Raw genomic sequence first — 25,056 nt, 5'->3', positions numbered from 1 at the left:
CCCAAATCCCTTTCCATGGATGGAGATAGGGATTTGGGCTTGTGGTTTACTTGATTCTCCGTACTGGCCAATGATTATAACYGCGATTCTGATCCAACCATAAATTCATACATTGTGCCCCTGGACTGAAATGATTTAAGTTTAATATGTAGCTAGGTGTAGAAGTTTAACTAGCTAACGTTGCCCATGACAGGAAGTAAGGCTAGAGAGCAAGCATTTTAGCCAAGTAGCCTAGGACAACACAAAATAAAAGCATGTACTGTATGACAGAGACATAGACCGTTTCGTCAACATGACAGAAAGGCGGATGGCATTGGCGTTTCTCCACAAATAGGGTGAGTGTCACGTCTACTCCTGTTGTCGCGGGTTTACTAAACCACCGGTCCTGGCAACCATCATTACATGCACTTGGCGTCAATCATTACGTTCACCTGTTCCTCATGATGAGGCACACCTGGACTCCCATTTCCTCACTCATTACCTCCCCTATATCTGGCACTCACTTTGGTTTATTCCCCAGGCAGTAATGATGTTGTTTKTTGTATTGTTCCATGGATTGTTTATTATTAAACTCACCACTTGCTTCCCGAATCGGAAGTGAGTCAAGTCCCGAATTATAGTGAGTCAACATGTTTTTTCCTACTTGAACGCACGCACATATACACACACAAATCGTAACCATGGACAGCCACAACATATTTAYATTACTTTGATTGGACTAAATTGTTGTATCTTTTAGTTGACACTAATAGACTAAGCATAGTTGAAATGGTGCTGGAATAATGGAGGCAGCYCCTGTTTTCTCTGCGACTTCCGGTATCTCTCTGGGGTTGTAAATAGTTTAGTCCGAAAAAGTCGGAAACATTAACTTGATTGACCGTGCTGTAGGTCATTTAACTTCTTGTTACGTGCATTATGCTTTGCTGACTTCACCGGACAGAGGTTGCGTTCCAGTTTTGTGATAAAACAATGRTGTGGTTGAAATTATTCTGCCACTGTCTTATTGTCTCTGCCTTGGGACTATAGTTCATATGCCTTGCAACCATGACGTAACAGGATATTATAGAGCTAATAACGCAATTATCACAAGAGGTTGTAATATGGCTTTTTCCTGGCTTGGTTTCCCCAGTGATGAAAAAAAATAAGTTTTAACGCTCGCACTGCTACTGTTAATTTGTTAACGCATTCAGACATTGAATCATTGAGTTTTTGTAGCTAAGCCTCAGTTTTTCAGCTCTAGTGTTTAATGTAGATTGTATCTTCAGTTAAAGTTGTATGAAGGGAAAAYGTGTAAAAGAGATGGTTGTCCTTCTGGAAGGTTCTCCCATCTCCACAGTGGCGCTCTGTCAGTGTGACCATCGGTTTCTTGGTCACCTCCCTGACCAAGTCCCTTCTCCCACAATTACTCAGTGTGGCAAGCTCCAGGAAGAGTGTTGGTGGTTCCAAACTTCTTCCATTTAAGAATGATGGAGGCAACTATGTTCTTGGGTGCCTTAAATCCTGCAGACCTTTTTTTTTTACTACCCTTCCCCAGATCTGTGCRTCGACACAATCCTGTCTCGGAGCGCTACGGACAATTCCTTCGACCGCATGGCTTAGTTTTTGCTCTGATGCGCACTGTCAACTGTGGGACCTTATATAGACAGGTGTGTGCCTTTCCAAATTATGTCCAATCGATTGAATTTAAAACAGGTGGACTCCAATCAAGTTGTAGAAACATCTCAAGGATGATCAATGGAAACAGGATACACCTGAGCTGAATAGAATCTCATAGCAAAGGGTCTGAATGCTTATGCATGTTCTGCTTTTTATTTTCAATACATTTGCAAAAATTTCAAAACCTGTTTTCAGTTGTCATTATGGGGTATTGTGTGTAGATTGATGAGGATAACATACATTTTTATCAATTTCAGAATAAGGCTGTAAGGTAACAAAATTTGGAACAGGTCAAGGGGTCTGAATACTACTTTTTCATCTTTGGATTTGCGCTTTAAACAGCTGCATATTATCAAGATATCGAAGTGTCACCAACAGGTAAACAATAGGCCAATAGCAAATGCAGCATATGACATTCATTTTTTCACATGTAAATAGCACTTTTTAGTAGTGCTGAAAGCATTCCATTCCATTATTTTGGAACTCGAATCAATGAGCCCAATCATTCCTCCAGGACAACAAAATCATAAACAACAGAGTAGGGCTGGCAAGTAAGTCGCTCGTTTTGGGGTTATGCTGAGGTAAAACAATTTAGCTAATCTACTTCCATATTTTCAACTCCTATCCTTGAAGATCAAGGGGTATAACATTTATTGGAATGATTGGAATTCTGATAGACTTTAGTTTTCTATGAAAATATATAATTTAATCGTATTATATATAGTAGATAGCGATGGGTTAGAAGAAGCCTATATAACCAACCCATCAACATTTGGCCAGCTATGTAAACTTTAACATTGATTTATCCTGCAATAGATGTTGTTTAATTGGTAACATACATTATTGTCTTCTTCTAAAGCGTCTTAAGGAGTAAGTAATCTAAAAGTAACAATGTAATCAGATTATGTTACTGAGTTTGAGTAATCCAAAAGTAATTATAATTTTGGACAGGAAACCGTAACGGATTACGTTTATAAAAGTAACCGACCCAACCCTGGCTGTTACATGGACCCATGTAAACATCCATAAAATACCCATGCACACACCAGTGCTTTAACTTTATTAAAAAATAAATAATTTCACCTTTATTTAACCAGGTAGGCCAGTTGAGAACAAGTTCTCATTTACAACTGCGGCAGGGCCAAGAAAGCAAAGCAGTGCGACAAAAACAACAGACACAAACGTACAGTCAGTAACACAATATAAAATAGAAAAAGCTACAGTTGAAGTCGGAAGTTTACATACACTTAGGTTGGAGTCATTAACTAGTTTTTCAAACACTCCACAAATTTCTTGTTAACAAACTATAGTTTTGGCAAGTCGGTTAGAACTTCTACTTTGTGCATGACACAAGTAARTTTTCCAACAATTGTTTCCAGATTATTTCATTTATCATTGTATCACAATTCTAGTGGGTCAGAAGTTTACATACAGTAAATTGATTGTGCCTTTAAACAGCTTGGAAAATTCCAGAACATGATGTCATGGCTTTAGAAGCTTCTGATATGCTAATTGACATAATTTGAGTCAATTGGAGGGGTACCTGTGGATGTATTTCAAGGCCTACCTTCAAACTCAGTGCCTCTTTGCTTGACATCATGGGAAAATCAAAGGAAATCAGCCAAGACCTCAGAAAACAAATTGTAGACCTCCACAAGTCTTGTTCATCCTTGGGAGCAATTTCCAAACGTCTGAAGGTACCACGTTCAACTGTACAAACAATAGTACGCAAGTATAAACACCATGGGGCCACGCAGCCATCATACCACTCAGGAAGGAGACGCCTTCTGTCTCCTAGAGATGAATATACTTTGGTGCGAAAAGTGCAACTCAATCCCAGAACAACAGCAAAGGACCCTGTGAAGATGCTGGAGGAAACAGGTACAAAAGTATCTATCCACAGTAAAACGAGTCCTATATTGACATAACTTAAAAGGCCGCTCAGCAAGGAAGAAGCCATTGCTCAAAAACCGCCATAAAAAAGCCAGACTATGGTTTGCAACTGCACATGGGGACAAAGATGGTACCTTTTGGAGAAATGTCCTCTGGTCTGATGAAACACAAATAGAACTGTTTGGCCATAATGACCATTGTTATGTTAGGAGGATAAAGGGGGAGGCTTGCAAGCTGAGGAATACCATCCCAACTGTAAAGCACAGGGGTGGCAACATCATGTTGTGGGGGTGCTTTGCTGCAGGAGGGACTGGTGCACTTCACAAAATAGATGGCATCATGAGGCAGGAAAATTATGTGGATATATTGAAGCAACATCTCAAGACATCAGTCAGGAAGTTAAAGCTTGGTGGCAAATGGGTCTTCCAAATGGACAATGACCCCAAGCATACTTCCAAAGTTGTGGCAAAATGGCTTAAGGACAACAAAGTCAAGGTATTGGAGTGGCCATCACAAAGCCCTGACCTCAATCCTATAGAATATTTGTGGGCAGAACTGAAAAAGCGTGTGCGAGCGAGGAGGCCTACAAACCTTACTCGGTTACACCAGCTCTGTCATGAGCAATGGGCCAAAATTCACCCAACTTATTGTGGAAACTTGTGGAAGGTTACCTGACACGTTTGACCCAAGTTAAACAATTTAAAGGCAACGCTACCAAATACTAATTGAGTGTATGTAAACTTCTGACCCACTGGGAATGTGATGAAATAAATCACTCTCTAATATTATTCTGACATTTCACTTTCTTAAAATAAAGTGGTGATCCTAACTGACCTAAAGAGGGATTTATACTAGGATTAAATGTCAGGAATTGTGAATCTGAGTTTAAACGTATTTGGCTAAGGTGTATGTAAACTTCCGACTTCAACTGTGTGCAAATGTAGGGAGGTAGGCCATAGAGGCGCAAATGACAATTTAGCATTAATACTGGAGTGATAGATGTGCAGATGATGATGATGTGCAAGAGTGTAAGTAATAATGTGGGGATAAGGTACTCAAGTGTGCTATTTACAGATTGGCTGTGTACAGTGATCAGTAAGCTGCTCTGACAGCTGATGCTTAAAGTTAGAGAGTGAGATTTAAGACTCCATCTTCAGAGATTTTTGCAATTCGTTCCAGTCATTGGCAGCAGAGAACTGGAAGAGAAGGCGGTTAAAGGAAGTGTTGGCTTTGGGGATGACCAGTGAGATATACCGGCTGGAGTGCGTTGTACGGGTGCGTGTTGCTATGGTGACCAGTGAGCTGAGATAGGGTGTGGCTTTACCTAGCAGAGACTTGTAGATGACCTGGAGCCAGTGGGTTTGGCGACGGCTATGTAGTGAGGGCCAGCCAACGAGAGCATACAGGTCTCAGTGGTGGGTTGTATGTGGTCCCGTGTGGCTCAGTTGGTAGAGCATGGCGCTTGCAACGCCAGGGTTGTGGGTTCATTCCCCACGGGGGGACCAGGATGAATATGTATGAACTTTCCAATTTGTAAGTCGCTCTGGATAAGAGCGTCTGCTAAATGACTTAAATGTAAATGTTGTATATGGGGCTTTGGTGATAAAACGGATGGCACTGTGATGGACTACATCCAGTTTGCTGAGTAGTGTTGGAAGCTATTTTGTAAATGACATTGCCGAAGTCAAGTAGGATAGTCAGTTTTACGAGGGTATGTTTGGCGGCATGAGTGAAGGAGGCTTTGTTGCGAAATAGGAAGCAAATTCTAGATTTCATTTTGGATTGGAGACGCTTAATGTGAGTGGAAGGAGAGTTTACAGTCTAACCAGACACCTAGGTATTTGTAGTTGTCCACATATTCTAGGTTTGGACCGTCCAGAGTAGTGATGCTAGTCGGGCGGGAGGGTGCGGGCAGCAATCGGTTGAAGAGCATGCACTTAGTTTTACTAGCATTTAAAAGCAGTTGGAGGCCACGGAAAGGAGTGTATGGCATTGAAGCTTCTCTGGAGGGTTGTTAACACAGTGTCCAAAGGGCCAGATGTATTCAGAATGGTGTCGTCTGCGTAGAGGTGGATCAGAGAATCACAAGCAGCAAGAACTACATCATTAATATATACAGAGAAGAGTCAGTCCGAGAATTGAACCCTGTGGCACCCCCAGAGACTGCCAGAGGTCTGGACAACAGGCCCTCCGATTTGACACACTGAACACTGTCTGAGAAGTAGTTGGTGAACCAGGTGAGGCAGTCATTTCAGAAGCCTTGGCAATTGAGTCTGCTGAAAAGAATGCGGTGATTGACAGAGTCGAAAGCCTAGGCCAGGCCGATGAAGACGGTTGTTATGATATCGTTTAGGACCTTGAGCATGGCTGAGGTGCACCCATGACCAGCTCGGAAACCAGATTGCATAGTGTAGAAGGTACGGTGGGATTCGAAATGGTTGGTGATCTGTTTATTAACTTGGCGTTAGAAGATTTTAGAATGGCAGGGCAGGATGGATATAGTTTGGGTCTAGAGTGTCTCCCCCTTTGAAGAGGGGGATGACCGCGGCAGCTTTCCAATCCTTGGGGATCTCAGATGATACGAAGGAGAGGTTGAACGGGCTGGTAATGGGGGTTGCAACAATTTCGCGGCGGAGAATTTTAGAAAGAGGGTCCAGATTGTCTAGCCCAGCTGATCTGTAGGGATCCAGCTCTTTCAGAACACCAGAGGTCTGGTTTTGGGTGAGGGGGGGGGCAAGTTGCTGCAGGGGGTGCTGAGATGTTGGCCCGGGGTAGGGGTAGCCAGGTGGAAAGCATGGCCAGCCGTAGAAAAATGCTTATTGAAATGATCGATTATCGTAGATTATCGGTGGTGAGTGTTTTCTATCCTCAGTGCAGTGTGCAGCTGGGAGGATGTGCTCTTATTCTCCATGGACTTTAGTGTCCCAAAGCTTTTTGGAATTAGTGCTACAGGAAGCAAGTTTCTGTTAGGCAAGTTAAGGCTAGCTTTTTCAAACTGACTGAGTATATTGGTTCCTGACTTCTCTGAAAAGTTGCATATCGCGGGAGCTATTCGATGCTAATGCAGAACGCCACAGGATGTTTTTGTGCCGCTCAAGGACAGTCAAGTCTGGGGTGAACCAAGGGCTATATCTGTTCTTAGTTCTAATTTTTTTTGAATGGGGCATGCTTATTGAAGATGGAGAGGAAAGCACTTTTGAAGAGCGACCAGACATCCTCTACTGACAGGATGAGGTCAATATCCTTCCAGGATACCTGGGCCAGGTCAATTAGAAAGGCTTGCCCGCTGAAGTGTTGTAGGGAGCGTCCCGTCGCATCGGGAGATCCTGTTGAAACCCCCTCGGACGGTTACGTCTGCAGACCAGTCGTGATGGATCGGCTGGGCTCTGTGTCGGCAGCAAAGGATCCAGGCCAATTGGCAAAAGTGGTATTGAAGCCCAGGAATTATCTGATGGATCTCTTCGGCTAGCCGGGAGATGGGCCTAGCTCAAGGCTAGCTCCAGGCTAACTGGTGCTTGCTTCGGAACATACGTTAGCCAGGAGTAGCCACTCGGATAGCAGCTAGCTAGCTGCGATGATCCGGAGTAAAGTTTCAGAGCTTGCGGTAGGAATCCGGAAATGTGGTAGAGAAATGCAGTTCGATATGCTCTGGGTTGATATRGTGGTGTGCAGGCTGGCAGGAGTTGACCGGGCTGAGGTTGGCAGATGTCCGAGTTAACGGTGATGACCGCTAGCAGTGGCTAGCAGTGGCTAACTGACTACTAGCTGGTAGCTAGTTAGCTGGCTCGCTTCTGAAGGGGGTTCCGGTTCTAAAGTATAGAAAATAGCAGATCCATACCACATTGGCAGAGGCGGGTTGCAGTAGAGTATGTTCAGTCCGTAGATGGAAATTGAGATTATAAATATATACGAAGATAAACTATATATACAAGGGACGGACAAGACAATCAAAACAGACATCCCACTGTTACGCCATCMTGGAAGACTATAATAATCAAAGATTTACGGTAAACTGCAATTCCTCCATGAGAAAAAATTATGCACACATGGTTCCAACCTGACATATAAAATATTAACATCTAAAAACGAATAAGCAGTTGTTGCACATCAGCTGGTGGTGTCAGCATTTCTTTATGGGAGAACATGGATGGACTGTAGGAAGAGGCTACAGACCACCAGATCAACGTGACACTTTAAAGGCGTCCACACTGTCTTTTTGATCAAAGGTAAGGGCTATCTCTCTGATAGGGTGTGACGGAAACACCTGAAGGTAGATTAAAAGTGCAAGAGTAAATTGAGAGTAAATCGTAATGGGCGGATCCCATTACGTCGCGTAACGCGCTCTGTAGGTGTGGCTACATTGCGCGCTCTGAATAAATACCAGTAAACCGCTTACAACCTTCCCACTTGCTGGCCAATAGATTTTCTGGTGGAGTTCATATTCAATGCGGTTTTCAGTACATTTCTCTTAAGCCATCCCTTTTTAAATACGGTGCACCAATTTTAATTAGAATTGTCGACAGACTTAATTTAATACATCGAGAGAATGGGTTCAGAATATAGGGATCATTTAAAGAAAGCCAGCTATGCATATTAGTCTCCGTATCAGCACCAACTGGCAGATTTAAATATACTCTGATRTTGTAGATTATTTAAACTAATTTTAGGGTTAGGAACATATGAATCATTAAAACGGGTTGGAGTGCCTTTACGCACGAAATAGTGTATATTGAATAATAAAAAATGGTGGTTTGATTCATCKGGAAAGTTGTCATATTCAAGTTAAATCCAATAAATATTGGAAGGTGGGGGAAAAAAAGTGTACAATAGGGGTTGAACAATAATCATATAAATCTACCCTAAATCTCAATAATTATGGAACTGTATGACAATGGTCCAGTCGTGAACCGTGCGCCAGGCTCCAGGTTTAACCTGCTAAGTATGGTCTAAATTCTGTAATGATTCAAATCGGCTACATGTCCTATATTGTCCAACGTTAGCCTAATATGATCCACTAATGCTAGKGACCCTCAACTTACAATGTGATAGAGGAAAGAAAGGTAAACGGAAAGGAATGCAATTGTGCAAAAAACAAATGTATGTTGCTATTAAAGATGGTAGCTCCCGATAGTGGCTAATATTTCCCTTACTAAAAGGATTGCAGACAGAGTGCAGTATAACTGCAGTACACTACAAATACTGCATCCAAAATAACACTACTTTTATTGCAATATTTTTGCATTGTAACTGCAGTTAAAGTGCTGTATAACTGCAATTCAACTGCAGTTATTCTGCAAATTTGCTTCCAAAATAACGCACTCGACTGCAGTTACTGCACTTCTATTTTATTGCAGTTTCCAAAACTGCATACTGCATATTTGTTGTAATTAATTATTTAGTCATGTTTATCATTTTAAATACAGTAACTTTTAGAAAATACATTTTGACACTGTCAAGAAGCAATATGACCATCCTAATAATCTAAGCCAGATAGGCCTATCACGTGTGTACCATTTATATCAGTCAAAAAGGTGTCTTGTCCTGCTTCTGTAATCTGCTCTTGCATTCAATCCAGTCATCAGCAACAGAGCATTGGGGGTAGGTGCATGTCTGACATCAATGTGTGCGCAGTTACAATGATCATTTAATATGTCTTGGTGTGTTTGGACCATTGTAGTTTGTTGTTGATGTGGACACCAAGGAACTTGAAGTTCTCAACCTGCTCCACTACAGCCCTGTCGATGAGAATGGGGGCGTACTAGGTCCTCCTTTTCCTGTAGTCCACAATCATCTCCTTAGTCTTGGTTACGTTGAGGGATAGGTTGTTATTCTGGCATCACCCAGCCAGGTCTCTGACCTCCTCCCTATAGGCTGTCTCGTCGTTGTCTGTTATCAGGCCTACCACAGTTGTCATCTGCGGACTTAATGATGGTGTTGGAGTCGTGCCTGGCCATGCAGTCGTGGGTGAACAGGGAGTACAGGAGGGGACTGAGCACGCACCTCTAGGGGGCTCTAGTGTTGAGGATCAGCATGGCAGATGTCTTGTTACCTACCCTCACCACCTGGGGGTGGCCCGTCAACAAGTCCAGGATCCAGTTGCAGAGGGAGGTGTTTAGTCCCAGGATCCTTAGCTTAGTGATGAGCTTTGAGGGTACTATGGTGTTGAACGCTGAGCTGTAGTCAATGAATAGCATTCTCACATAAGTGTTCCTTTTGTCCAGGTGGGAAAGGGCAGTGTGGAGTGCAATAGAGATTTTCATCATCTGTGGATCTGTTTGGGCGGTATACAAATTGGAGTGGGTCTAGGGTTTCTGGGATAATGGTGTTGATGTGAGCCATGACCGGCCTTTCAAAGCACTTCATGGCTACGGATGTGAGTGCTACGTGTCTGTAGTCATTTAGGCAGGTTGCCTTTTATGTCAGCTGTTATGACCATGTCATAAGGTGGTATGACACTGGGTGTCAAGTGTTATTTCTATTGGGGAAAATAAAGTAGATGTTTTTCCCACTTGGAACAGGTAGGCTCGCTAGACCTTGTTAATGGTTTCCTCGCGCGTGAAGGTGGTGGCATTATTAGGGAATTAAGTCAAGGTCAGAATATGGCATATCTGTAGACACATCTCCACCACACCTTCATTTATTCGTATTCCACCTCGAACGAATAGTGGGTTAATAGCATGCTATTCTCATGCTTAAATTAAAGGTCAGAATATGCATAGATAGAAAAACGCATAAGGAAATTACGTTCCATTTACGCCCGCTTAACTTGGGTCGGAATCTGGCCCAAAGTAGCTGATATAGGATCAGTTTTTGCCTTAAACATTCCTACTCTGAGAAAATATTTATGAATATGGTCCCCGTTTTGTAAATCTGGTCTGTAAGTAATCCATATTTACTACTACACTAAACAAAATAATAAATGTAAATGGTTCGTTTCATGAGCTGAAATAAAAMATCCCTCAAATGTTGTGCACAAATTTGTTTACATCCCTGTTAGTGAGCATTTCTCCTTTGCCAAGATGGTCCACCCACCTGACAGGTGTGGCATATCAAGAAGCTGATTAAACAGAATGATCATTACACAGGTGCACCTTGTGATGGGTACAATAAAAGGCCACTAACATTTGCAGTTTGGTCACACAACATAATGCCACAGATGTCTCAGATGTTGAGGGAGTGTGCAATTGGCATACAGACTGCAGGAATGTCCGCAGGAYCTGTTGCCAGAGAATTGAATGTTAATTTCTCTACCATAAGCTGCCTCCAATGTCATTTTTGAGAATTTGTCAGTATGTCCAACTGGCCTCACAACCACAGACCATGTGTATGGCGTTGTGTGGGTGAGCGGTTTTCTGATGTGAACATGGTGTGCCCCTTGGTGGGGTTATGGTATGGGCAGGCATAAGCTATGGACAACAAACACAATTGCATTTTATCGATGGCAATTTGAATGCACAGAGATACCGTGACGAGATCCTGAGGCCCATTGTCATGCCATTCATCCACCGCCCTCACCTCGTGATTCAGCATAATGCACATCCTCAAGTCGCAAGGATCTGTACACAATACCTGGAAGTGGAAAATGTCCCAGTCCTTCCATGGGCTGCATATTCACCAGACATGTCACCCATTGAGCATGTTTGTGTTGCAGTTCCCACCAATATCCAGCGACTTCGCACAGCCATTGAAGAGTGGGGCAACATTCTACAGGCCACAATCAACAGCCTGATTAACTTTATGTGAAGCAGATGTGTCGCGCTGCATGAGGCAAATGGTCACAGATACTGACTTAATATATTTTTTGAATCCTCGCCCCTACCCATTTTTTTTGTATCTGTGACCAGCAGATCTGTATTCTCATTCATGTGAAATCCATAGAACAGGGCCTAATGGATTTATTTCAATTGAATGATTTCCTTACATCAACTAACTCAGTAAAATCTTTGAAATTGTTGCATTTATATTTTTGTTCAGTGTATATATTGTAATGTTTAGTGCAGTAAGACTGATAATTGTTTAAGACAACACTAACCTAATACGGCACCCCATGGTGGATACATAGTACTACAGTTTATGGTAGCCAGTTAACCACTGTGTGTGTGTGTGTGTGAGCCATGCAACGCTTTTAGATAAACAACCAACTCGATCTTTGAAAAATACATTTTACTCCTATATCTGAGGGTTAAAAGTGATTGTTGGAGCTGTGGTCCTCTCTGGGACTTATTTTGATTTGATCAGTTTGGCTTATCCTCTATTGAGGACTTCCAGCTGCTTCTGCTCTGTTTGCTAAAGATTATTTATTTATTCATATTGAACATATGGAATATTACATATATTCTCAATCTGTCTTTGTCTATCCCACCTGTAGACATGGAGCTGGTGACTGTAGCTGCTGGTTCTGTTGCTTCGGGTGGGGTCTCGGGCCCATTGGAACTCTGGAAAAGATAAAGAATTTATAGACTTTGACCCATTTCATGATAATAACATAATCGACACTGATGCTCTTTTTCTTTGAGGCCGTTTTTTATTATCCACCCCTGCAGGCTAGTAGTTGGAAACAAACAAGTGTCACATACTCAACAACTCTGTCCTCCTCCCCTTCATATGGAAACAATAATTCAGGCAGAGCAGGCCCAGCAGATGTGATCAGGTGACTTAATCCTTCCCCAATCTCTGGAGTCATTACTAAAAAAACAACCAGGGTTTCTTTCACCAACATTTGCAATTGAAACTAACAGAAGCCTAATTATTTTAGGCAGGGGGGAGCAGAGCTAGCTGGGGGAACCCGCCCTGCCTCTACCATGGAAGGAGAAACACTGCTGATGAGATTCGTTGAGCAGTAGTGCCCGGACCGAAATGCGTTACAACGAAAGCCAAGAAAGCAGGACAAAGACAGAAGAAAGCAGAAATGAATAACAGGACCAAAGGTCCACAGCCCAATCAAGCTGATCTGGGAGCAAACAGAGCAGAAACAGCTGGAAGTCCTCAATAGAGGATAAGCCAAACTGATCAAATCAAAATAAGTCCCAGAGAGGACCACAGCTCCAACAATCACTTTTAACCCTCAGATATAGGAGTAAAATATATTTTTCAAATACTTGTGCTACTTCATTTTGTTTGTCCAGTAAATTGTAAAGTACTGGGATGGTTACAACAAATCTCCAATTGCAAAATTCAAGCGCCCCTTAAAGTATTAGAAAATATTTGACCAAGGTCTGATAATCACTGCTTCATTCTTGTGCTTTAACATCCATTTAAGATATGTTAAATTCTGAGCGGGCACAAAATACTTGAGGATACCTGGGGGGTGGTCTGGAAGGGGGCTCTGTCAGGAAGTTAACATTTTTCTAACACCTGAAATGGCTTTTTCCTGAGAATTTAGAGCCCTAATCATTATGCTTAAGTCAGTAAAAAAATCTGCATATCTAACCATACCTTTTGAGCTGTCTGTATCCTGATTGGTGGTTATTTTGTTAAAGAAACTAAACATGCTACTCTGCATCGCTGCAAAAAATGTAAAGGAATGTGAGTCTTATTTAGTAATTGCTTGCTTTTTTAAAAAGTCTACCAACCTTGCCAGTAGGCATGCCAGCTAAGATAATTAGGCAAGCTAGCTACTCTAACTTGATTGATAGCCTGCAATGGCATCTTGGTAGCTAGTTGGGAGATCGGAGACATATCTTGTCTAGCTAAAGCCAACTTCATAAAATTGCTAGGTGGCTAGTAGTATTACATAGAAACACCAGCCCAAAATTCAACAACAAATAAGTCACGTTTATGGCAATGTCTGTGTATTTAGAGAAATACGTGTTGGAGAAAAACGTTCACAATTTGGAGACCCAAAATCATGCATTTTTATTTTGTGAATACAGGGGAAGTGTAACTAGGCGTCAGTCTACTTAACTGTAGGGGAAGCACTGAATACATCTACACTCATAAAGCAGAGCGCTTCAGTTCATAGACCTTCTCTGACTTGCTGAATATGAGTAATAATAATGTCACCATGACGAACTGCCATCTGGACACTGTTCCTCCATTACAGAGAGCACTCATTAGACTAAGGATACACACACACACACAATTTCAGGTCATAAAGGGGACTGGGAGGACACAAACAGTGGAGGAGATGGAGAGCAGCTCTCCCCAGCTGGGGTGACCAGAGGTCACACTTCTACACACGTCCACACATCACGCACACACTGAATCCAGTAGGAAGGCAACTGACCTTCAGAATAAAATGTACAATGTGGAAAGATTTTAAAAAAAATGTACAACTGATATTTTGTAACACCATCATATTTTTTGACCACTTTGTCACTACATTTTCTGGAGAATGATATGCTTTCATTTGTGGCCTCTAGATAGAGGTTTAATCACGGTATCGAGGTTCCCATTCATTTCAAAGACTTTGGATATTCCTCTGCTTATAATGCTCTTTATGGGTTTCTTGGCTGCTGCTGAGGAACTGATTCACAACAATCACTTGACAAAATAATTGGACAAGACGGGTTCAGGTTCAAGTAAACTCATCAGACTGAAACACATGGAAATGTTACATGCTGACCAAATCGGCTCTGTGCGCCATCATGATTTTGTTTATTCCCATATCCCCATCAGATGCGTTCATGACACACAGGTTAAAATACCAACACCAACTATATTAATTTGGGAACAGGTCGAAAAACAAACATTCATGGCCATTTAGCTAGCTCGCTGTTGCTTGCTAATTTGTCCTGGGAGAAACATTGGGTTATTTTACCTGAAATGCACATGGTCAATTTTTTGCTGGATCTTTTGACCCATTGAGTCATACAAAATCTTCTGTACTCTGACAATCCACAAATAGAGGGGAAACCTAGTTCAAATCAAATGTTATTGGTAACATACACATTTAGCAGATGTTATTGCGGGTGTAGTGAAAGACTTGTGTTCCTAGCTCCAACAGTGTAGTAGTATCTAACAATGCACACCTCAAAGTATAATGGCATTAAGAAATATATAAATATTAGGTTAGCCGTCTTCTAGTCAATGCCACTCTGACATTGCTCGTCCTATTTAAGCTCCTAAAAACCAGTAAGTAGATGGGTGAGGCGGGACTTGCTTGCGCAAGCAGTTTGGATGAAATTATTGAATAGTGCCTTCAGAAAGTATTCATACCCCTTGACTTATTAAACATTTTGTTACAGCCTGAATTCAAAATGGATTAATTATATTTTATTTCTCACTCATCTACACACAATACCCCATAATGACAAAGAGAAAACAGGTTTTTAGAAATGTAGCAAATGTATATAAACAAACTGAAATATGACATTTACATAAGTATTCAGACACTTTACTCAGTACTTTGTTAAAGCACCTGTGGCAGCAATTACAGCGGAGTCTTTATGGGTTAGTCTCTAATAGCTTTCCACACCTGGATTTTGCAGCATTTGCCCCATACATTTTTTTTCCTAAATTATTCAAACTCTGTCAAATTGGTTGGTGATCATTGTTAGACAACAATTTTCAGGTCTTGCCATAGATTTTAAAGTAGATTTAAGTCAAAACTGTAAAATGCTGACCAGACCACTTTGCGTGCATGTTGATTTGGTCCACCCACACCAGACGCGATCAGGACACACAGGTTGAAATATCAAAATGAACTCTGAACCAACTAAACTCAGCAAAAAAATAAACGTCCTCACAAAAAAATAAACGTCCTCACTGTCAACTGTGTTTATTTTCAGAAAACCTAACGTGTATGGACATAGCAAGATTTAACAACTGGGACATAAACTGAATAAGTTCCACAGACACATGACTAACAGAAATTGAATAATGTGTCCCTGAACAAAGGGGGGTCAAAGTCAAAAGTAACAGTCAGTATCTGGTGTGGCCACCAGCTGCAAGTACTGCAGTGCATCTCCTCATGGACTTTGCCAGTTCTTGCTGTGAGATGTTACCCCACTCTTCCACCAAGGTACCTGCAAGTTACCGGACATTTCTGGGGGTAATGGCCSTAGCCCTCACCRTCCGATCCAACAGGTCCCAGATGTGCTCAATAGGAATTGAGATCAGGGCTCTTCGCTGGCCATGGCAGAACACTGACATTCCTGTCTTGCAGGAAATCACGCACAGAACAAGCAGTATGGCTGGTGGCATTGTCATGCTGGAGGGTCATTATCAGGATGAGCCTGCAGGAAGGTTACCACATGAGGGAGGATGTCTTCCCTGTAACTCACAGCGTTGAGATTGCTTGCAATGACAACAGGCTCAGTCCGATGATGCTGTGGCACACCGCCCCAGACCATGACGGACCCTCCACCTCCAAATAAATCCTGCTCCAGAGTACAGGCCTCGGTGTAACGCTCATTCCTTCGACGATAAACGTGAATCCAACCATCACCCCTGGTGAGACAAAATCGAGACTCGTCAGGGAAGAGCACCTTTTGCCAGTCCTGTCTGGTCCTGCGGTGGGTTTGTGCCCTTAGGCAACGTTGTTGCAGGTGATGTCTGGTGAGGACCTACCTTACAACAGGCCTACAAGCCCTCAGTCCAACCTCTCTCAGCCRATTGRGGACAGTCTGAGCACTGATGGAGGGATTGTGCGTTCCTGGTGTAACTCGGGCAGTTGTTGCCATCCTGTACCTGTCCCGCAGGTGTGGTGTGATATTCGGATGTACCAATCCTGTGCAGGTGTTGTTACACGTGGTCTGCCACTGCGAGGACGATCAGCTGTCGGACATTGCAAGTTATTGCCCCGGCCACATCTGCAGTCCTCATGCCTCCTTGCAGCATGCCTAAGGCACGTTCACGCAGATGAGCAGGGACCCTGGGCATCTTCTTTTGGTGTTTTTCAGAGTCAGTAGAAAGGCCTCTTTAGTGTCCTAAGTTTCATAACTGTGACCTTAGTTGCCTACCGTCTGTTAGCTGTTAGTCTTTTTTACGACCGTTCCACAGGTGCATGTTCATTAATTGTTTATGGTTCATTGAACAGGCATGGAAACAGTGTTTAAACCCTTTACAATGAAGATCTGTGAAGTTATTTTGATTTTTTTGTTCATATTAATTTGGAGACAGGTCTAAGCTTGAAACATTTATTGCAATTTAGCTCGATAGCTTGCTGTTGCTAGCTAATTTGTCCCGTGATATAAACATTAGGTTGTTATTTTACCTGAAATACTCTGACAATTAATCCACAGATAAAAGGGTAAAAGTTTGTTTCTAGTCATCTCTCCTCCTTCAGGCTTCTCTTTGGACTTTATATGGCGGTTGGTAACCAACTTTTAAGGTGCATTACCACTACCACCTGGAGTGTGGACCTCCATCTTTCAATCACCCACGTTGGTATATGCTCCTAAAAACCAATGAGATGGGAGAGGCGGAACCTGCAGCGRGTCACAAATAGAACCATGTTCTATTTTAGCGCCTGGCTACACAGATGCTCGTTGATGCGCGCTAGCAGTGTGGGTGCAAAATGRCGGAWTTTACCTGTGCTAAGCTCCATTCTGTTTTTTCTTATCCTGAAAAGCTCCCCAGTCTTTAATGATTACAAGCATACCCATTACATAATGCAGCCATTGCTGTGCTTGGAAATATGGAGAGTGGTACTCAGTAATGTGTTGTATTACTCAGTAATGTGTTGTATTAGATTTACCCCAAACATAACACTGTATCAGGATGCATGTTTTGGAACATTTGTATTCTGTACAGGCTTCTTTTCACTTTGTCAATTATGTTAGTATTGTGGAGTAACTACAGTTCTCCTTTCACAGCCACTTAACTTGAACTGTTTTTATCAGTCACCTTTGGCCCCATGGTGAAATCCCTGAGCTGTTTCCTTCCTTTCCGGCAACTAAGTTAGGAATAGACAATGAATATCAAACGGATATATCATTGTCTGTTTTTTTTTATTTTTATGACCCATCTACCAACATGAGCCCTTTGGAAAACCTCCCTCGTCTTTGTGGTTGAATCTGTGTTTTGAAATTCCCTGCTCTGCTGAGGGACCTTAATTGTATGTACAGAGATGAGGTAGTCATTCAAAATCATGTTAAACACTATTATTGCACACAGTGAGTCCATGCAACTTATTTTGTGACTTAAGAAAATACTTGTCTCGACATTTTAGCTTTAAATGTTTTATTCATTTGAAACTATTTCTAAAAACATAATTCAATTTTGACGTTACGGGATATTGTGTCCAGGCCAGTGACACATTTTAATTCAAGGGGTTTGAATAGTTTCTGAAGGCACTGTGTGTACATTTATTTTGCAACGCTCATACATTCAACGCTYGCGGTTTGGTCAGCATGTTAGGACTTGGGAGACAGGATACAAGTGGTTAGAAAGAGCAAATTATGTAATGCAGTGGTTGGTTAGAACAATGTAGAGCAGGATGCTGTCCTTTAAAACATGGTGAATGGTTTTGGTGCTTGGATGGACGAGAGGCATAAAAATCTCAAATAAAACAGAAGGGGAAAAAAGATCTTAAACATTGTCCTGGTGGTACTTCCTTGCTACATTATTTGTCCTAGTAGTAACCTACAACAAACACTCATCCCAATCAACATCAAATGTTAGTCTACAAACAGTCTCATTCAGAAACATTGTAGGTAAAAACAATTATGGGATATGTAAACTGTCCAATTTGATTAGGCTTTTATCTCATAATGTCTTGTGAACAACAACTGACTACTTTGTTCACACTTGGCATGATATTCTCCCGCCAAACTGAACAACGAGACAGGAACATTGGACGCATAACATCAGGCGCCACAGCAGCACATGGCTGTAGCAATTCCTAACTAAGCAGTTTTCTATGTTGAGAAAGGCTTCTATGCATTTTTTTTGTTTGTTAAATCTGACAAACGGCTATTTGGTTTCTGCTATCTATCGTGTGGTGTCCAACTCCGATCTGTGTTCTCTCAGGCATAATGTGGTGATAGAACTTTGTAAAACACAGTCCCGTTTCTGTCTTTGATTGTACTCTAATTTACATAATCTCGCGCCAAATTATCGGAAGACAAGAGACCCTAGTTTCGCGCGCTGAGGCTAAACTCCGGTCACAGTTTTGATTGACAGGCATTATAGCCCCTCAGAGAGCAACTCAGAAGTGCTAATAGCCAATAGTGAAACAAAGATTTTTTTTGGCAGGCGGGGAAACACTGTTGAAGATTCTTATTGATTCAGTCCCCCTAACAGCAGTCTATACAGAGGAGTTGTGTACGGATTAAGCTTGACGGTTTACTAAACGTCATTTAATTATCTGCATTTGGAAGAAAAAACAGGTAATATAAATGTTTCTACTTTGACAAGTTTGGTATTTTGAAAGTTGCTGGCTAGCTAACTGGCTGAAACTTGGCACATTGAATAAGCTAGCTATCGTTAACTTTGCTAACATTTGGGAGGGTGAATTCGAAATATTCTAGTTAAACTTTGTCGAGGGAAATGAACGTTAACGTTACATGCTTCACATTACTCACTAGGTACGTGTCAGTGTGATCAATGTAATAGTATTTCATTTGGTTACCTAGCGACCTACTTCAACTCCACAATTTATTAGATACTAACCTTCGTTATGTTGTAGCGTTATCTAGCTACTGTACGTTAGCTAGGCTAATGTAACGTGGTGTGCTGTCAATGTCGATTACCACATCCACCAGTAGTCTGATTTAATCAGGCTGTAACTACCTATATAAGTACCTATTGTCTAGAACAGTAGTCTGATTTAAATCAGTGAGTAATGTGAAGCATGATTAAATCAGACTACTGAACCCATTGCCTGATATCATAAATGTTCCCTACAAGCCAGAATTTTAAATAAAATCAATTTAAACGGCGCTCTAACTTTTTAGAGAGCCTGTAGGTACAGTATATGGTTCGGCTTGGCACCGAGGTAGCCAGCAGTTCCGATCCGCTTGCTTACAGCAGCACTAGGGTCGGACAGGTTTCCTGTGTAGAATAAGACACCAAGGAGCCAGCAGCAAGATATGTCTTGGCTTGGAAAAAACACCCCAATCCAGGGATTATAAATGCGTTGCACCCAGGATTGTCCCGTTATCCCAACTGTTACACCGAGAAGATTGAAGGACTGTTAAAAAAAAAAAGCGCGAGAAGATTGAAGGACTGCTTAAAAAAAGATACCTGGCTTTGTGGAATTCAGCTGCGACTACATCGATTTGCCTAAGGTCAATATTTTAACAAAATTTAATTATGAAATGCTTACCTTGAACACATGTTTGTTCTCTGTACTTGGGAGCCTTTCTTTGCCGAAATCAGTACTTTATTTATTTTATTTTTCTCAAACGTTACATGGAACCCAAACCGGCTGCGCTGTGCGCCATCATGCATAAATTKATTTTGTCCCCCCACACCAAACGCGATCACGACGGGCAGGTTAAAATATCAAAATAAACTCTGAACCAATTACATTCATTTGGGGCCCGGTGGAAAAGCATTAAATCTTTATGGCAATTACGCTAGCTAGCTTGCACTTGCTAGCTAATTTGTCCTATTTAGTTAGCTTGCTGTTTGTCCTGGGATATAACCATTGGTGTTATTTTACCTGAAATGCACAAGGTCCTCTACTCCGACAATTAATCCACACATAAAACGGTCAACCGAATCGTATCTAGTCATCTCTCCTAGGCTTTTTCTTCTCTTGACTTTATATTGCGTTTGGCAACTGTCATAAATATGGTTGCTTTACTGCCACCGACCTCGTTCGTCTTTCAGTCACCCACGTGGGTATAACCAATGAGGAGATGGCAAGTGGGTACCTGCTTCTATAAACCAATGAGATGGGAGAGGCAGGACTTGCAGCGCGATCTGCGTCAGAAATAGAACTGACTTCTATTTTAGCCCTTGGCACAGCAGACGCTCGTTGGCAGTGGGTGCAATAATTGAATAATATAGATATAATATAGTCAGCCTGTTAGTGCTACCATTTTGAACACATATGCACCTAAATATTTTCCTGTGATACCTGGAAAAAATGTTTTGTAATTGATAACAATTTATACTATTAATACCTCAAATATTGTGCTCCTTTAATTTTTTGCCCTTACATTTTCAATTTAGTAGCACGTGCTCCTTTTAATAAAAAAAAAGGCAGCGTAGAACCCTGCTACTCTTTCCTTGTTGAGATTCAATTGACACATGCGCATTTGTGCTTAATTCCACAAAGCCTGGTCTCTGCTCCACTCCGTTAGTTGAGTTCATCAATCTTACTTCACTGTGGAGTTTAGTCGGCTCGTGTTATATTGGATATTCGGTTTTCTCTTGTCAAAAGCAATTAAACCAAGCATGTCATGAACATTGTATATTCTGAATCAGGAGGATGGAGAATGATTTTTTWAAATCTTAGAATTGTTTCAATCCCCAGATTCAGAATATACAATTTTCATGGTCATGTCATGCTTGGTTCAATAGCTATTGATGAGAGGGGAACCAACTATCCAAAACAAAATTATTTTGACCTCGGTGCCAATATGAACCATGAACCACTGGCTGTGACACAGCCTGCCGTGATTGGCCAAACCCTCCCCTAATAGCGCTGGGCCAATCACAGCCTGCCGTGATTGCGATCGAACCCGGGGCTCTAGTGACGTCTCAAGCGCTGCAATGCAGTGCCTTAGACTGCTGCGCCACTCGGGAGGCCCCGTGGACCTGGGTCTTTTAACGAATGTWTGTTAAAATGGTCGAAACAGTTCTACAGCTGAACATCAAGAATCAACAAAGTGCCTCCCCTGCCACAAATTGCTGAGTGATATGGCATATTATTAGTGATGCACTGATATGACATTTTTGGCCAATACCGATATTTTCCTTGCCAAAAAACCCAGATAACCGATATTTAAACTATTTGCGGCCTTTTAAGCATTCTAGTATAGTTAACACACACATGGACGCAGCGGTCTAAGGCACTACATCTCAGTGCAAGGGGAGTCACTACAGTCCCTGGTTCGAATCCAGGCTGTGTCACATCCGGCCGTGATTGGGAGTCCCATAGGGCGGTGCACAATTGGCCCAGGTTTGGCCGGGGTAAGCCGTCATTGTAAATAAAAATTTGTTCTTAACCGACTTGCTTAGTTAAATAAAGGTTACACTACACTGACCAAAACATTATTTTGTTGGCATTTACGCATGTCCCCATTACCAGTAAAACATAATCAATACCTATTTCTTTCACTTACTTGCTGTGCTGTTTCGTTGTTCATTTGTTCTGTCGTTTCATTCTCAACCAGGATTTCTATGGAACACCGTTTGGGTCATTGCCTGTCAAAAATCTATAATTTAAAACTGTTTGACGTGTCAAATAACACTGTTTGAAAAATAATAAATAACACCTGAATATGACTGCACGTCACATAATAATTTAACGCGTTCAAATTTTTTCCCCGTAGTTATTACAGTGTAATCAATCACTCGTATTTCATGTCACAACGATTTATCGATACGTATGCTATGATGCTGGTAAAGTTGTCTCGCACACCTACAGTGCAGGTCATTTAAAAAAAAAAAGCTAGCTTATGGATGCAAACAATGTTCTTTTTTATTTATTTTTATTTTACCGTTATTTTACCAGGTAAGTTGACTGAGAACACGTTCTCATTTGCAGCAACGACCTGGGGAATAGTTACAGGGGAGAGGAGGGGGATGAATGAGCCAATTGTAAACTGGGGATTATTAGGTGACCGTGATGGTTGAGGGCCAGATTGGGAATTTAGCCAGGACACCGGGGTTAACACCCCTACTCTTACGAAATAAGTGCCATGGGATCTTTAATGACCTCAGAGAGTCAGGACACCCGTTTAACGTCCCATCCGAAAGACAGCACCCTACACAGAGCAGTGTCCCCAATCACTGCCCTGGGGCATTGGGATCTTTGTTTAGACCAGAGGAAAGAGTGCCTCCTACTGGCCCTCAACACCACTTCCAGCAGCACCTGTTCATTCCCCCAAAACATAGCAAAACGACATCTGTTTTCAGTAGCTACAGTTCTATAGGTAACTATATAGCTAGGTGTCATCTAAAATTACCCTAATTTATAAGACAGTTCTTATTTGATTAAACTGTTTGGGATAGGGGGCAGCATTTTCACGTTTGGATGAAAAGCGTGCTCAGAGTAAACTGCCTGCTAATATATGCATATTATTAGTATATTTGATAGAAAACACAGAAGTTTCTAAAACTGTTTGAATGATGTCTGAGTATAAAATAATTCATATGGCAGGCAAAAACCTGAGAGAAATCCAACCAGGAAGTGGGAAATCAGAGGTTTGTAGTTTTTCAACTCATCGAATATACAGTGTCTATGGGTCATACTGCACTTCCTAAGGCTTCCACAGATGTCAACAGTCTTTAGAAACTTTTTTATGCTTCTACTGTAAAGGAGGGGGAAGGGAGCTGAATGAGTCAGAGGTCTGCCAGGTGGCATGAGCTGACCGCGTTCACTGAGAGCGACCTGCGTTCCATTGCAATTCTAAAGACAAAGGATTTCTCCGTTGGAACATTATTGAAGATTTATGTTAACATCCTAAAGATTGATTCTATACATCGTTTGACATGTTTCTACGGACTGTAACGGAACTTTTTGACTTTGTCTGGACCTATTGATCGCGCGTCATGGATTTGTGAACTCAATGCGGTGAACAACAAGGAGGTATTTGGACATAAATGGACTTTATCGAACTAAACAAACATTTATTGTGGAACTGGGATTCCTGGGAGTGCATTCTGATGAAGATCGTCAAAGGTAAGTGAATATTTATAATGCTATTTCTGACTTCTGTTGATTCRGCAACATGGCGGGTATATGTTTGGCTTGTTTTGGTCTCTGAGCGCCSTACTCAGATTATTGCATGGTTTGCTTTTTCCGTAAAGCTTTTTTGAAATCTGACAAAGCGGTTGCATTAAGGWGAAGTATATCTATAATTCTCTGCATAATACTTGTATCTTTTATCAAAGTTTATTATGAGTATTTCTGTAAATTGATGTGGCTCTGTGCAAATTCACGGCATGTTTTGGAGGCAAAGCCAAATGTAGACTGAGGTTTTTGGATATGAACTTGATCGAACAAAACATGCATGTATTGTGTAACATGTTGTCCCGGGAGTGTCATCTGATGAAGAATATCAAAGATTAGTGATTCATTTTTATCTCTTTCTGCTTTTTGTGACTCCTCTTTGGTTGTAAAATGGCTCTATGCTTTCTGTGACTAGTTGCTGACCTAACATAATGATGTTGTGTTTTCGCCGAAAAGCCTTTTTGAAATCGGACACTGTGGTTGGATTAACCACAGTGTCTAATACCATAATAAAATGGTGTCTAATACTTATATGTTTGGGAAATTTTGAATTATGAGATGTCTGTTGATTGAATTTGGCGCCCTGTAATTTCATTGGCTGTTTGGGAACGGGGTTCCGCTACCCTCGCCGACAGGTTAATGGCGGTCAGATTTGCGGTTTGCCTTCAAAAAAAAGTATGTCATTGACAGTGATGCAAATTAATACAAATAGTAGAACTATGCCATACTTTTATTTTGAAGGCAACCCGCAAAGTCCACACCTGCGCCTAATCCTTATTGTGGCTACATAACCTGGTCCGGTCGAGCCTCACTAGCCAGATGAAGCTAGCTGGCTGCTTATAACGTTAGCTTTGGGCAACAGGGTTAAGTAACTGGCTAGCTATTTATTTTCATGAACTGAAGTTCAATTTCAATAGGCGAACAAAAAGTGGCAACCTAGCTAATACTTACTCACAAAGATTCCTAAATCATTGCTAAGAATAATGAAAATGACTGCAGTTTCTACTGGTCATTTGTTTTCAGGCTGGTTGTATTGTGCTAGCTAGGTACCAAGCTAAAGCTAGCTACCCCAGAAGTTGCGGTCGAACAAATTATGGTTTATTACCAACGCGGTATTGTAAACACATCGTTCGTGGCCGGTGTTTGCTTGTTTGCAGACTTTTTTTGTACCGTTTTGACAGTGCTACTGTATCTTTTTTGACACGCAAAGACCCAAACGGCATTCCATAGTATGTATGTATGTATGTCGTGAAGGTAATAACAGTGACGCTATTACTGTGTAACTGCGGTGGGGCAACATTGGAAAAATAGCGCACTTGGTAGTGTTAACCGGTGTTTGACCAGTCGGCGAAATCCAACATCACCCACGACAGAGAACGTTTGATTGTCAAGGGAAATTAATTCCATTATCTTGGCCTTAATGGATTTCGCCATTTGAGTTGTCTCACTGAAATGTTGTTACTCTTTCAAATGTCTGCTTGACTTGTTAACTGCTTGATCCACACAGCAGACATTGTGGGCTAGTTTAGGAATGCTGTGTTGCACGTCTAGAGCGAAATTTTACGTGGCGTCATTGTCACATACCTACGTTATATAGGTATGCACGTCAGCTTTGAGATCGGTTTTGCGCATCGGCGTTAAACTAGACATCAGCCAATACCGATGTTTCCATTTTTAGCTAATATCGTCCGATTCCGTTATGTTCACCGACATAT

General features: G+C 41.6%; 1 protein-coding gene across 2 annotated transcripts in view; it reads left to right on the top strand.

Moving 5' to 3' along the window:
* Positions 1–282: 282 nt before the first annotated feature.
* Positions 283–25,056, top strand: part of LOC111975632 (E3 ubiquitin-protein ligase UHRF1) — a 45,177-nt gene continuing 20,403 nt past the window's right edge. The window contains exon 1 of one of the 2 annotated variants that reach the window (XM_070447462.1): positions 283–335. The gene's annotated coding sequence lies outside the window, so the exon portion shown is untranslated. Of the gene's footprint in view, positions 336–18,714; positions 18,822–25,056 lie in introns of those variants that run through there. The other variant, XM_024004081.2, reaches the window with a different exon arrangement.

The sequence above is a fragment of the Salvelinus sp. IW2-2015 genome, linkage group LG16, assembly GCF_002910315.2.
Source record: "Salvelinus sp. IW2-2015 linkage group LG16, ASM291031v2, whole genome shotgun sequence".
In the NCBI taxonomy this organism is placed as follows: Eukaryota; Metazoa; Chordata; class Actinopteri; order Salmoniformes; family Salmonidae; genus Salvelinus; species Salvelinus sp. IW2-2015.
The sequence above is the reverse complement of the archived record's forward strand: the minus strand, read 5'-3'. Positions and strand labels throughout refer to the sequence as shown.